The 14,387-nt window shown below is 33.4% G+C and overlaps 1 protein-coding gene across 2 annotated transcripts in view; it reads left to right on the top strand.

The window, feature by feature from the left end:
• LOC111147077 (kelch like family member 1) overlaps positions 1 to 14,387 on the top strand; it is a 388,136-nt gene that overhangs the window by 277,242 nt on the left and 96,507 nt on the right. The gene's annotated exons all lie outside the window — the stretch shown is intronic.

Raw genomic sequence — 14,387 nt, 5'->3', positions numbered from 1 at the left:
GTTCACGACATTTTCCTGTGTTGATCAGTGTGTGTTAAACTATAGAGAAAGATGTTGAAGATACCAAAATAAGTAAACCTCAAGCTATCGTTAAAATTTTCACAATCTGACATTCATACTTCAATAAGGGAAAAAAAAAAAAAAAGAAAGAGGTAGAACTATCAAGGAGAGGCAAAAGTAATGAAGCCCAGAGGTAGAAATAGTTAATGTGCATTAAGAAAAAGTTAAAATTGAGATAGCTCACTCCCATATTGTTGGATAGACAAGCCTAACCATACTTTTGCATGTAATTAATTCCACCTTGAAAACTCAATTGGAGAAAGGTTTAGAGAAAGGGTAACATCTCATTTAGCACCAGCGGTCAATAATATAGGATTCAACTGATTTATAGTATGGAGTAACCTGGTGATGGGGAGAACTATATTGGGATTCAGAAGATCTGGGTGTGCAACTTGAAAATACCATATTGACATGACTTGAGGGCAGCACTTAAGCTATGAGCCCTCAGTTTCCTGATTTGCCACCAATTCAAAGTTATTAATTAGATAAAAATCTAGTGACGATAATGAATGTGAAATCACTGTGTAAATTGTAAAGTCCTATACATATTTTTGAAAAAGAGGAATGTAATAATGACTAACAGTTTCTGAATTTGTATTTTGTATCATGGGGATTATAAAGAGAAGGGCAAATTAGTTTTTTTTTGAAGACCTGAAATATGTCAGGTAGTCAAATAAGTGTCTTTCGTATATTTAGAATATACACATTAGAGAGGTATCAGGGTTTAATTGAAAATCCACTGATTTAGACATTCATTGGCAAGGAAAATTATAGATCATTTAAAAAAACACATACTAATGATAGTTCAACTTTGAAGTCTTCAGCACCGCATTTCCCATTCTTACCTACTCTACCATTGATCTATGCAAAATTTAAAAAAAAAAAAAAAAGGTAAAAGAACGCTGACCTAAAGCAACTTACCTTTCTGATCTGGTTTACTTCCCTTTTGTTCACATGAGTCATTATTAAATTAAGGAATAGTAATAGTTGTGTGAGACCATTTCAAGTTTTAAAATTCTGTGCTTTAAATTAACACCATATAATTTATTTAAACCACGTGAAACCCAATCATAATATGGAAAATGTGAACAGGCATATGATTCTTTCCAGGTAATATTCATGAGTACAAAAGTTTTCTTATATGATTTTTTTCAAATATATTGGAGGATATTTGTTTTTATATCCATGTGAAAGCTGTATCTGTTGTTTTTATTATCTTGCTATCTAATTATCTATTTCTATTGGAGTGAAATACAGAAAATAAGCACTCTGGATTGGAATTTTTGGAATTTAATGTCTTCTTCCTTTTTGTTTTAGACAATTCAATTCTTTTCTACTAAGGTATATTGAAGTTCAATTATGCAGGTTATTTGCATGCCAAGAGAACATACCTCAAAATGTTTCACCAAGAATACATCTTACATGGTGTTAATTTCAAGTGTTTAAAGTGTATAAGATGATGGTTTTGCCTCAAAATACTATCATACAGATTCTGGTCTTTTTGGTATCAAGGTGGGGCAAAGTAGTAACCTTGGATACTGTTTTTTAGTTTGTCTTATTTGCTAAAGAGTTTGTTTTAAAGGTCCGTGTGGAAGTAAGGCTGCATAGCAAATCATATGAGTTTAATAACTATCACAAATGTCTGAAATGTAATGCAGCATTTCTCATAAGTTTTAGTGACCCAAAGCAACTGTAGTCAGTATTTTCATGCCTCAGCCTCTCTTGTTTTGTGGTTTTTGTTCTGCTTCACTTCCATTATCAAGTGGATCACCTCTCCTCCATATCTCATGCCTCTCGTTTCCTCTCTGTTTTACTTCCAAGTGGCTATTGCTTCCTGTCAGTTTTTAAAAAAACTCTCTACAATACTCTTCAAGATATGACCTTGTTGAGTTAGTGATAGACATCATGTCTGGACACAATTCTCATCTCAATGTGCCTCATAGATTGCTAGCAATGCCCAGTACACAGAAAACTACCTTCAACTTGGATGCCAACCCAAAATCCAATCAGTTGAAGCCAGATTGATAGCAACACAAGACACATGTGTTCTCTGATGAAGCTGAATATTTTCTTTAAGATCAATCACATTCCTTATCAACAGTTGAATCTCAGGAAGTTCATCATTCTGGTCATACTCAAATGCAGTGAAACTCCTTGGCCTAAGATTCTTGTTCCTTCAATATAACATATCAAGCTTTGATTTAGCTTCTTTCTTCCAAGGACTACCATTACACTGATATTGGTATTTCTTATTTAATCCATCATATCTTTCAAGTTTAATTTTATATGTTTCCCTTTATCCCTTCCTGATGACCAATTTTACTATCTAGTGCTCCAAATTTTTCCTAATCTGTGTGCATTATGGTACCTCTCCCATGTATTGATGTCTTGATCTTTATTAACTTTGTTTTTTACATATTCATTATTCCTATTTGATAATTCACTATAATTGCTTTCTTCTCCATGACATTAATATTCTTCCTTATCTCTGTGAGGCTATTTATTATGCCTATTTCAAATTCCTATCTACCACTTTAATTAATTTCTTATTTATATGTGATCATCTTCCTTCTCTAAGCTCTCTCTCTTCTTACTCTTCTCTTTCTCCTGTTAGTTCTTTGTCTCCTCCTTCTGTTTCTCCTCTTCTCCCTTTTCCTCTTCTTCTTCTTCCTCATATCTATTTTTTTCTTCCGCCTTTTCTTTGTCCTTCTCTTCAAATTCTATTTAATAGTAGTTGAACCCATTGAAATATGTAATATTTAACTCTATTTTCAACTGTAATTCTTAAGTCATATGGACATATCAGATACTTTGGCTAAGGCATATGCCATTCTTTGTGTCTTCCCAAAACATTCAGGAGTGGATGGGAGAATTATGCCAGGGTGTGGAGCCCTAAGCCTGCAAACTGACTCTGGTCAACCTATCTGCTGTTATTCCTATCACATAACCCCCTGGGACACATCTATTACTTTCATTTGCACACAAATATCCTTGAGCCTTTCTTCATCTGTGATGCCCTACTATAGGATTGGGAGCATGGATAGGAAGAGAAAATTCTGAACCAGCAAGAGCTGTTAACAGTTCCTCATCTAAGCTGGGCTCTGATGACTTCCTGACATCATCCAGCCAATTATTTCAAGCTCTTCATAGGTGCTACTCTATCACTGTCATGCAGTGTATAAGATGCAGTAGCTCTTCTTTTAGCTACATCGAAAGAGCACAGATCAAATTTTCCCTCTAACATATTCCCCCAGGGAAGTGCCATGAATTTTTGTCTCACTAGTAAGTCACAGCTGTTGTTCTGTTTTTCTAATTATTTTTCACAGTCCTGACATCTGCTTTTCAAAAACACACCGTAACTCTCACTTTCATGCAATCCCCAGGATTGGGTCTGAGTGTAGATCAACAGCCTTCTGTGCTAGTTTTTTTTTATTTGTTCAGAGGAAATTAGAATGTCCCATCTTATTTGCTGTAGAGTTAATCAGTACCTATTCTGTGGTATACCTATTTGACTATGTAATCCCATATTAAACTTTCAAGTGACTAGAAGTAAAGGCTAAAGTAAAATTTAAAAAATATATATCAAATAAAAATTCAAGACTTTTGACCTATATAACTTTTTTCCTCCCTTGATTTATATAGGAAAAACAAAACTTGAATTATTTTTTGAGAAAAACAAAACTTGCATTATTTTTTGAGAACATGAGTCTTTGGTTGCTAAAGATGATTATGTGACCAAAAAAGTTTCATAGCTATCAATAAATGAAGAAATCTCCTTCTGCTGAATAAAATAGCGTAGAAAAATTATATGCATATCAAGTCTGGATGTCAAAAGAGCAATGCTTCTGCCTAGAGAATTAAACTAATTAAGACCACAGTTCTCTCAATACACTAAGAGGTTTTATTTTGACATTTATGTCTTTGAAGCACATAATTCTAGATATCATGCTTTTTCTCCACCACATTTTATATCATATAAAACTGAATAAGGGGTGCCTGGATGGTTCAGTCTTTAGATGTCTGCCTTCAGTTCCAGTCATGATCCCAGGGTCCTGGGATCGAGTCCCACATTGGGCTCCCTGCTCAGCAAGAAGCCTACTTCTCCCTTTCCACTCCCCCTGCTTATATTCCTCTCTCTCTCGCTGTGTCTCTCTCTGTCGAATAAAAAAATGAAATCTTTAAAAAAAAAAAAAAAACCCTGAGTAAAACATTACTGCAATACATTGTTTGCAATTATGTCTTTTCAAGAGAAATTGATAAAGAGTAAGAGCTATGTTTTATTATGGATTTTCTATATGCTAGGCACCATGTTGTATATTACATATATGGTAGAAGTTGCCTTAGTTGTTTTTGTGTTTAGTTGATTTAGTTGTCAATTGAGGCAAAATTCACACACCATAAAGATAAGCTTTATTTTATTTTTATTGAAAGATTTTATTTATTTGACAGGAAGAGAGAGGAAGAGTGAGCAAGATCAAGGGGAAAGGCAGAGGGAGAAGCTAGCTCCCGCTGAGCAGGGAGCCAAATGCAGGGCTCCATCCCAAGCCCCTGGGATCACAATCTGAGCTGAAGGCAGCCATTTAACTGACTGAGCCACCCACCTGCCCCTAAAGTTAAGTTTTAGAGTATAGAATTGAGTGCTTTTGAGTACATTCATAGTTGTGCAGCTATCACCCTATCCAATCTCAAAATATTTGTGTTATTGTAAAAAGAAACTCTCCACCCAATAGCACTTGTTCTTCATTGTCCCATCCTTCTAACCTCTAGCAACAATTAATCTACTTTTTGTCTCTATCGATTTGCCTATTCTGGGCATTTCATATAAATGAACTCATACATTTTGTTGCCTTTTGTTTATGGCTACTTTTACATTGACTGCACAGTTTCAAGGTTCATCCATGTTGTAGTATGTATCAGTTCTTCATTCCTTTTTTGGTTGAATAATATTTCATTGTTAGAATTTACTACATACATTATGTTTATATATCTTAAACAAAAAAAATTGGATGGTTTCCACTTTTGGACTATTATGAATAAAATAAAACTGCTGTGACCATCCATGCATGGATTTTTTCTATACTGTGTATTTTCACTTCTCTTAGGTCTATATATAGGAGTAGAACTGTTGAGTCATACAGCAACTTTCTATTTTACTTTTAGGGGAAGTGCCAACTGGTTTTCAGAATGGTTGTGCCATTTTCTATTCCCTCAGTAATGTATGAGGGTGCAAATTTCTCCACAACCTTGCTAGCACTTATTATCCTTTCCTTTTATATTGTAATTATTCTAATATATATGAAGTGGTATCTCACTGTGGTTTTATATGCATTTCTCTAGTGAATAATTTTGGGATTCTTTTTATGTGCTTATTGCCATTTATTTCTTTGGAGAAATCTCTATTCAAATATTTTGTCCATTTTTTGTTTGAATTATTTTTTTATGGCTGAGTTTAAGTCATTCTTTATCTATTCTGAACATATCCTCTGTCAGGTATAGGATTTTCAGATATTTTCTCCCATCCTATACATTCTATTCTGTCTTAATAGTGTCCTTTGAAGCACAAAATTACTAACTTGCTGAAATCCAACTTAATTTTTTTTTCTTTTATTTCTAATGTTTTTGGTGACATATCCAGGAAGCTATTTTCAAATCTATGGTCATGAAAATTTATGCTAATGTTTTCTTTTAGAAGTATTGTGTTTGGGGGACATCTGGGTGGCTCAGTTGGTTAAGCCTTTGCCTTAGCCTCAGGTCATGATCTCAGGGTCCTGGGATGGAGCCCCACATAGGGCTCTCTGCTCAGCAGAGAGCCTGCTTACCCTCTCCCTCTGCCTGCCACTCTGCCTACTTGTGATCTCTCTCTCTCTGTGTCAAATAAATAAATAAAATATTAAAAAAAAACCTCAAGTATTGTGTTTTTAATACTTACATGTAGGAATATAATTCATTTTTAGTTTTTGTAAATGATGTATAGAAGCAGTTTGACTTCATTCTTTTGCATGTTGTCCCAGAACCATTTGCTAGAAATAGTATAAAACACAAACTTTCTTTCCCACTTAATTGTCTTTTTTAAAATTTAATTTTATATTTATTTATGTTTTTAATTCACGTAAAATTAACATACAATGTTATATTAGTTTCAGGTGTACAATATAGTGATTCAACAATTCCATACATTACTCAGTGCTCATCATGATAAGTATACTCTTAATCCCCTTCATCTATTTCCCCCATCTCCTTACCCATCTCCACTCTGGCAACCACCAGTTTGTTCTCTATATATAAGAGATTGTTTTTTTGTTTGTCTCTTTTTTTCTTTGTTCATTTGTTTCATCTCTTAAATTCCACAAATGAATGAAATAATATAGTATTTGTCTAAAGGAAACCATCTACAAGACAAAACAAAAAGACAACTAAGTGGGGGGAAGATATTTGCAAATGATATATCCAATAAGGGTTAATATCCGAAATATATAAAGAACACATACAACTCAAGACCAAAACCCAAAATAATCCAATTTGAAAATGGGCAGAAGACATGAACAAACATTTCTTGGAAGAAGACACACAGAGGGCTAACAGACATAGAAAAAGATGCTCAACATCACTCAACATCAGGGAAATGCAAATCAAACCACAATGAGATATCACCTCACACCTGCCAGGAGGGCTATTATCAACCACACAAGAAACAACAGGTGTTGGTCAGGATGTGGAGAAAAAGGAACCCTCATGCACTATTGGTGGGAGTGCAAAGTGTTAGAGCCACTCTGGAAACAGTATGGTGGTTCCTCAAATAATTAAAAATAGAATTACCATATGACCCATTGAATTGTCTTGGTACCCTTGTCAAAAATCAATTGACCTTAAATGTGAGGATTTATTTACAGAACCTCAAATCTATTCCATTGATCTCTATTTCTGTCCTTATGTCAGTGCCACACTGTCTTTATTGCTGCCACTTTCTAGTGATTGAAATTTTGAGAGTGGGTAGTATGAGACCTCTGACTTTGTTGTTCTTTTTCAAGATTTTTTTGGCTATTTGGATTCTCTTGCATTTCATACAGATTTTAGAATCAGTTTCTCAGGTAAGGGATTCAGATACTGATTGCATTTAATCTGTAGATCAGTTTGTAAGCATTGCCACCTTAACAATAGTAAGTTTTCCAATCAATGGACTTTGGATATCATTTTGTTTATGTAAGTCTATTTGTATTTTTTGCTAAATTTATTACTAAATAGCTTATTATTTTTGATGTTATTATAAGTGCAATTGTTTTCCTCTGTTCATTTTCAGATATTTCATTACTAGTACATGGGCATAATTTACACTTGCACATTGAACACGTATCTTGAAACCTCTCTGAACATTTTTATTAGTAGTATTCTTACGAGCTTCTTAGAATTTTATATATATATATATATAATATACAACATACATAATATATGTATTATACATGTATCATCTAATAATATCTAATATATATATGATTATATATATATATATATAATCATGTTATTTGCAAAAAAAATACTTTTACTTCCTTTTCAAAAATCATATGGTCCTTTGAAAAAAATTTTTTTTAATTTTTTTTCAGTGTTCCAGAATTCATCGTTTATGCATCACACCCAGTGCTCCATGTAATACATGCCCTCCTTAATATCCACCACCAGGCTCACCCAACCTCCCACCCTCCACCCCTCCAAAACCCTCAGATTGTTTTTCAGAGTCCACAGTCTCTCATGGTTCATCTCCCCCTCCAATTTCCCCCAACTCACTTCTCCTCCATCTCCCCATGTCCTCCGTGTTATTTCTTATGCTCCACAAATAAGTGAAACCATATGATAATTGACTCTCTCTGTTTGACTTATTTCACTCAGCATAATCTCTTCCAGTCTCAACCATGTTGATACAAAAGTTGGGTATTCATCCTTTCTGATGGAGGCATAATACTCCATAGTATATATCGACCACATCTTCCTCATCCGTTCGTCCGTTGAAGGGCATCTTGGTTCTTTCCACAGTTTGGTGACTGGCCACTGCTGCTATGAACATTGGGTACAGATGGCCCTTCTTTTCATTACGTCTGTATCTTTGGGGTGAATACCAAGTAGTGCAGTTGCAGGGTCATAGGGAAGCTCTATTTTTAATTTCTTAAGGAATCTCCACACTGTTTTCCAAAGTGGCTGCACCAACTTGCATTCCCACCAACAGTGTAAGAGGGTTCCCCTTTCTCCCTATTGGCTATAGATGGAATCTCCAGCACAATATTGATAAGAAATAGCAAGAGGGGACATTTTTGACTTGTTCTTAAACTAAGGGGATAAGATTTCAGTTATTCACCATTAAACATGATGTTATCCCTTATTTGTGTGTGTGTGTGTGTGTGTGTGTGTTGTGTGTGTGTATGCTCTTTATCAGGTTAAGAAAAATCCCTTATATTTCTAGTCAGTTGAATGTTTTATCATAAAAGATACTGGATTTTGTCAAATGCTTTTCCTGTATCTATTAGAATGACCATGTGATTTTTTTCCCTTTATTTTAATAATACAGTATGTTACACTGATTGATTTTCAGATGTTAATCCACCTTATTTTTTTCAAAAATATCTCACTTGGTCATGGTTTATAATCCTTTTCATATGTTGCTGTATTTATTTTGCTAGTGTTTGGTGAAAGATTTTTCATCTATATTCATAAAGAATACTGGTCTGTAGTTTTCTTATGATATCTTTGTCTGACTTGAGCATCAAGGTAATGCTTCTTTCATTAAATGAGTTGGGAAATGTTCATTCATCTTCTATTTTATGGAATAGTTTGTGAATGATTACTGTTAGTTCTTGAAACATTTAGTGGAATTCATCAGTAAAACCAAGTTTTTGAATTACAAATCAATCCCTTTACTCCAATGATATGTTCATATTTTCTATTTCTTTTTGAGACAGTCTCTGGTTGGTGGCTTTCTAGGAATTTGTCCATCTCTTTACATTATCTAAATTGTTGACATACAATTCTTTCTAGTATCCTCTTATAATCCATTTTGTTTCTATAAGGTAGGAACTAATGTTCCCTATTTTATTTCTGATTTTAGTAATTTGACACTTGGCTCTTCTTCTCTTGTTCAAGCTACTTAAAGATTTGTCAATTGTACTGATATTTTCAAAGAACCAGCTGACATTTTTGTGGGTTTTTTTTTAATTGTTCAACTATTCTCTATTTGTTTTCTTCCTATTTTTGTATATATTTCGTTCTTTCTGTTTGCATTTTGTTTGTTCTTTTTTTTTATTTCTTAATGTTAAAAGTAGATTATTGATTTGAGATCCTCCTTAATTTTTTACAGCTACACATTGCCATGCTTTAGATGCACTCCATTAAGTTTTGGTGTTTTGCGTCTTTGTTTTCATTCTTCTCAAAGTATTCTTATTAATTTTTAAAATTTTCTTTCTTTCTTTAAAATTTCTTTGACCCATTGATTATTTAGACTGTGTCTAATTTCTACGTACTTATTATTATTGTGATATAAATTACATGTTTATACATTATATACTCATCAACACAGTTTTAAAATTATTGTTGTTGTCTTTTAAATAAGACAGGAGAAAATAAAGTTGTAAACAAAAAATACATTTATATTTTTAAAAAATATTTACCTTATTAGTAGTCTTTCTTCTTCATGTGGATTTGTGTTACTTTCTAAAAATGTTTGCATTTTGACCTGAAGGACTCCTTTAGTATTTCCTATAGGGCAGGTTTGCTGGCAATAAATTCCCTCAATTTGTTAATTTTTTAACCTGAATTTATGATATCATTTATATATAACCTGGATTATGACATCATTTCTCCTTTATTTTTGAAGATTATAAAATTCTTAGCAGTCTTTTTCTTTGAATACTCCATTCCACTATCTTCTGGCCTCCTTGGAATCTGATGCGGATAGTCTTGTTAATTGTAATGAGAATCCCCTGTATGTGATAAGTTTCTACTCTTTTGCTATTTTTAAGATTTGGTGTTCGACCATTTGTGATGTGCCAGGTGTGCATATCTTCGAGTTTATCCTACTTGTGGCCTCTTACACTCAGAAATCTCTCTCACAGCTTAGGTGAGCTCCTAACAAGGCAGAGTTGTAAACAGCCAATTAAAGTGTTAAAGGAATATGTCCAACATGCACACTGACCCCAGCAAAAGCAAGTTTTCCTCCTCCTCCCCCATAAGAAGACTTTGGCAGAGGTGCCTGAAGAAGACTCTCTCCTAAGATCTAAGACAAAGAGCCCTGGGAATAAAGGTGCCTGGGTTAGGAATGCAAATATGTGAAGGTATAACCAGCCAAAGGTATCTACCATTCCTGCTGATGTAACTATGTAGGAATTGTTTTTACATGGGTACAATAAACAGAAATGGATTGATCGGTGAGCAAAAGGAGTCTACTGAAATGTAACGCTTATCTTAGAAAACTGATTGAAGGTCAAGTGCATGTTCAGGGCTGTGCACATGCTGAGGTAAAATCTGGAACCTGGCTAAAACCAAGAGAAACTTGGTAATCAATCCAAGACCAAAATTACATCCTTGTGAAAGTCTGATGAAGCTAAAGATGTTTCCATAAAAGACACTGGATGCCCCAGCTGGCACCTGATTCTAACTATTCTAGATCTGCGAAGTAGCTGAGTCACATTACCCGTGAAACCAGATGTTACTGCAATCTTTGCCAATGCAAAAACAGAACAAAACAGAAGTATTACTTTCCTTCTTTGCTTTTTTCATTTTAGTTTTAAAGTCCCTGTCAGGAGCACCTTATTGGTAAAGCTTAGTTTATAGGTACAGGGTTCAGTTTTTCAGAATCAAGAAAAAGAAGTAACTCAATTAGTTGGCACTGATAGTGGAAGACAAGGCCTGCTTCCTATGAATATTTATATGTGTGAATATTCACAAAATAAAAGGGATGTTGGGGCAATGAAGGGAAAAAGGCCAATGTCTACTATTCATTTATTAACTGATTAAATATAGCCACCCTATAATTCAATGATTCTTTTTGCCATTTTAAAGATTAAAAAATTGTGCACAAAATAATCAGTTTACTTCTTAATATCACATTATCTTACAAAAAAAGACTTGTGATTTTAGTTTAAACTTGTTTGACTCTGAAATTGTATTTGTTTTAATGTATTAAAACATGATGTTACCAATGTAAGTTAAGTGGTAATACATATTCTATTTGTTAGTATAAATATGTAAATATATTCTATTTACTATATTTTCACTTTAACTTATCAAATAAGATTCAACTATCACCTTATCTATACAAAATAAGACATCTTCACAAAAATATGAATTCAGTGTCTGGGTGTTTAACATGACTGATCAATTTGTGAAGATTCCTGTAGGATGATTTGGAGGAATGATTCAACCAAAATATTTTAGATTTGAAGTACAGATGTATAGATATATATTTAGATATGGATGACAAACAGATAAATAGATAAGTAGGTAGATAAATGATAGATGATGGGTAGATGACGGATGGATGGATAGATAGATAGATAATAATGGATGGATATATTCTGTGCTATTTTAGTATTCGTGTATATTCTTTGAATTATGTTAAGAGTGGAAAAGGGAAACATACTGGTAGAATCGATTGTTATTTTCATATCAGTGATTTCAATGCCATTGGAATGATACAGTTTGGAACTAATAAATCAGAAAAAAAATTTTCTGTGTTCTAGCACTTCAGGATTACCCTCTTATAGAGTGGTCTACCATCTAGTCTTCCTAACAGGAAACTCTTGTAGGCAAGTGTAGGAACTTATTACCTCATTTTTAAGATGTACAAACTATCAAGATTCTTAGGCTATTTTGGAAATAAGAAAAGGGTAAAGATATATGTACAAGCAACATTCTCTGAAAAACCAAATATAGTTCAGTTTCCAATAAAAAAAAGCATAAAACATAAAAAGAACACAAATTCATTAGTATCCTCTAATAGAAACCGTAAGATATTAACTCTTGAAACAAATAATTATAAAGAGAGAGAGAGAGAGAAAAGGAAGTATAAGAAATGTGTCTTTAAATTTAAAATGTTTGCTGAAATTAAGTGCAAATAAAACTTACAGAAAAAAAAATAAGTCAATGTCCTCTCAAAGTCAACGAGAGGAAATATATTAAAATTATGGGAAAATAGATGAGATAAAAATCAGTAGTAAGAAAGCATAATATTCTACTCTGGTAGTTTTAAAAATGTAACAAGAAAGTGGAAGAGAAAATAAGAAATCATGTGAGTGTTTCTCTGAAGATAGCACATGGCCTCAAAAATGTGTAGCTCAGAGAGCAACCAGAAAAATGAGAAAGAGCAATTCAGTCTATCTGTGTCAGACTTCAGAATATTAAGGATAAAGAGATGATTATAATATCTTCCAAAGAGGGAAAAAGTGAACCTGAGCTAACAAGAATAACCCTGAATGACCAGCAATGAAATAGCAGTGAGACTCCCGAGTCAACTACAAAGGAAGGATAATCAGAGTGGATTCAGGCTTTTCCGTATCAATCTTAGATACTAGATAATAAAGAAAGCATACTTCAAACTCCTGAAGGCCAGAACTTTTCATCTCACTTATGTCAAGTCAAACTATTACTCAGGTATAAAGGGAGGAAAAAAAAAATCTTCAGATATTATTGTTTCTGTTAATCTCTGTAAGGACCTGAACCTCAAGATCCATTCTCACAGACTTGCCATTGGAAAAGGACTGTCTCTAGGAGAACAAATGTTCTAGTGTTAAGATTCAAAGATCTCCTTCACCGTCAGAAAAGGTATGGGATAAACAGTTCTGTATGCAAAGAATTCTCAGCCTCAGGGAAGAAAGAAGCCATGAGATGATCTCTTTGTGAAAAGCAAACACAGGACTGTTTCCCAAATGTCAAGATTTGGGCAGTCCTAATGTGTCACTGAATTGCCCTCCTTCTTGTGGCTTCAAAGAAGTCTGCTTCCACTTCTGGCTTGTTATCCTTGACTGGAGGGAAGTTATTAAAGCAATATGAGGATGATCTGCCCCTAACCTGGGATCAGATGGGAGGATGGAAGGAACTGCTTATCTGCATCTAGAAACACTCAGCCTGGAGAACAAAAAAAATCAGATTTCATAAAATGCATGGGAGAATGTGATGTTAAAAATTAAAATATTAAAGAATATTTTCCAAACAGTATTAAGTATTTGAATGTGACATTTATTATCAGTTTTTTTTCCCTTTTGGAAACTATGCTTTTGGAAACTATGCTTATAACAACTAGTAATGAGTGGACTGAAAAAAAAACAAGAGCATAATAAAACCTTGCATTTATTTGCGATATAACCCGTTAGACTAGAAAAATGTCATTTTAAGCTGCCACTTCTCATTGCCTTGAAAGGAATACTTACTTCAGCTCAACCTTTGTTTCTTAAATTATATCAGTATGTTTGTCCTCTTCATGTCTCTTTTACTTAAAAAATAACATTTCTCACAAGACTGGAGGGCCTACGTTTCTTTAAAACTATTTTCTCTTCAAAGTTTTGCAGATTTTTACAAGGAAACAAAATTCAAAAGTGTCCACTCAATTTTAGGCACCAGATATAAAGAATGGTATTGTGAAAAAAATATATATTGGTGTAAGTTGGGATTGCAAACAAAATATTTAGTTCTTTTGATAATGTATTCTCTTGTATGCATACTCAAACACATATAAACAAATGTATATACAGACCCACAATTTTCAGTACTTATGAATGTCAGATTGATAAGACAGTGAAATTTCTGAATAGGATATGGGACATAAAAACAAGTTTTTGGAGCTGATAACTTTGCCATTTACATTTGAAACTTTAACTGAGTAGCAGAAAAATCATAGTAAAGTCACCTTTCTTATTATTTATGCAGATGTAATATCGATACATACATGTAAGAAATAAAATTTCTAATAATATTTTAGGACTTTTATACCTATTTCTCTAGTTTTATCAGTTCCTCTTAGAAATATCATAGACGCACCATTAGTAACCCTAGCAACAAAGAAAGAAAAAAGAGGAAGGAAAGAAGGAAAAAGAAAAGAAACATCAGGAAACTAAAGACTCTTCTCAACAGAGTGTTATTTTATATACTGATTAATAAATTTTAAGTACCAGCAAAATCCTCATTATATTTTTAGCCTTCTGTGGTCCTGTTACCTATTGAATTCTAAGGTTACATATTCCCTGGTGTCTTTCCACTGAGTTATGTTCTTGCTCAAATAAATATTTATTAAAGACTTTTTGGTGCTAAAAATTCCCTCAGATACTGGGTCAAAAAAAGAGATGAATGAAGGA

Source organism: Enhydra lutris, unplaced genomic scaffold (assembly GCF_002288905.1).
Source record: "Enhydra lutris kenyoni isolate GAN:26980312 unplaced genomic scaffold, ASM228890v2 scaffoldscaffold15, whole genome shotgun sequence".
NCBI classification, from domain to species: domain Eukaryota; kingdom Metazoa; phylum Chordata; class Mammalia; order Carnivora; family Mustelidae; genus Enhydra; species Enhydra lutris.
Note: the sequence above shows the minus strand (reverse complement) of the source record. Positions and strands in the feature narration are given on the sequence as shown.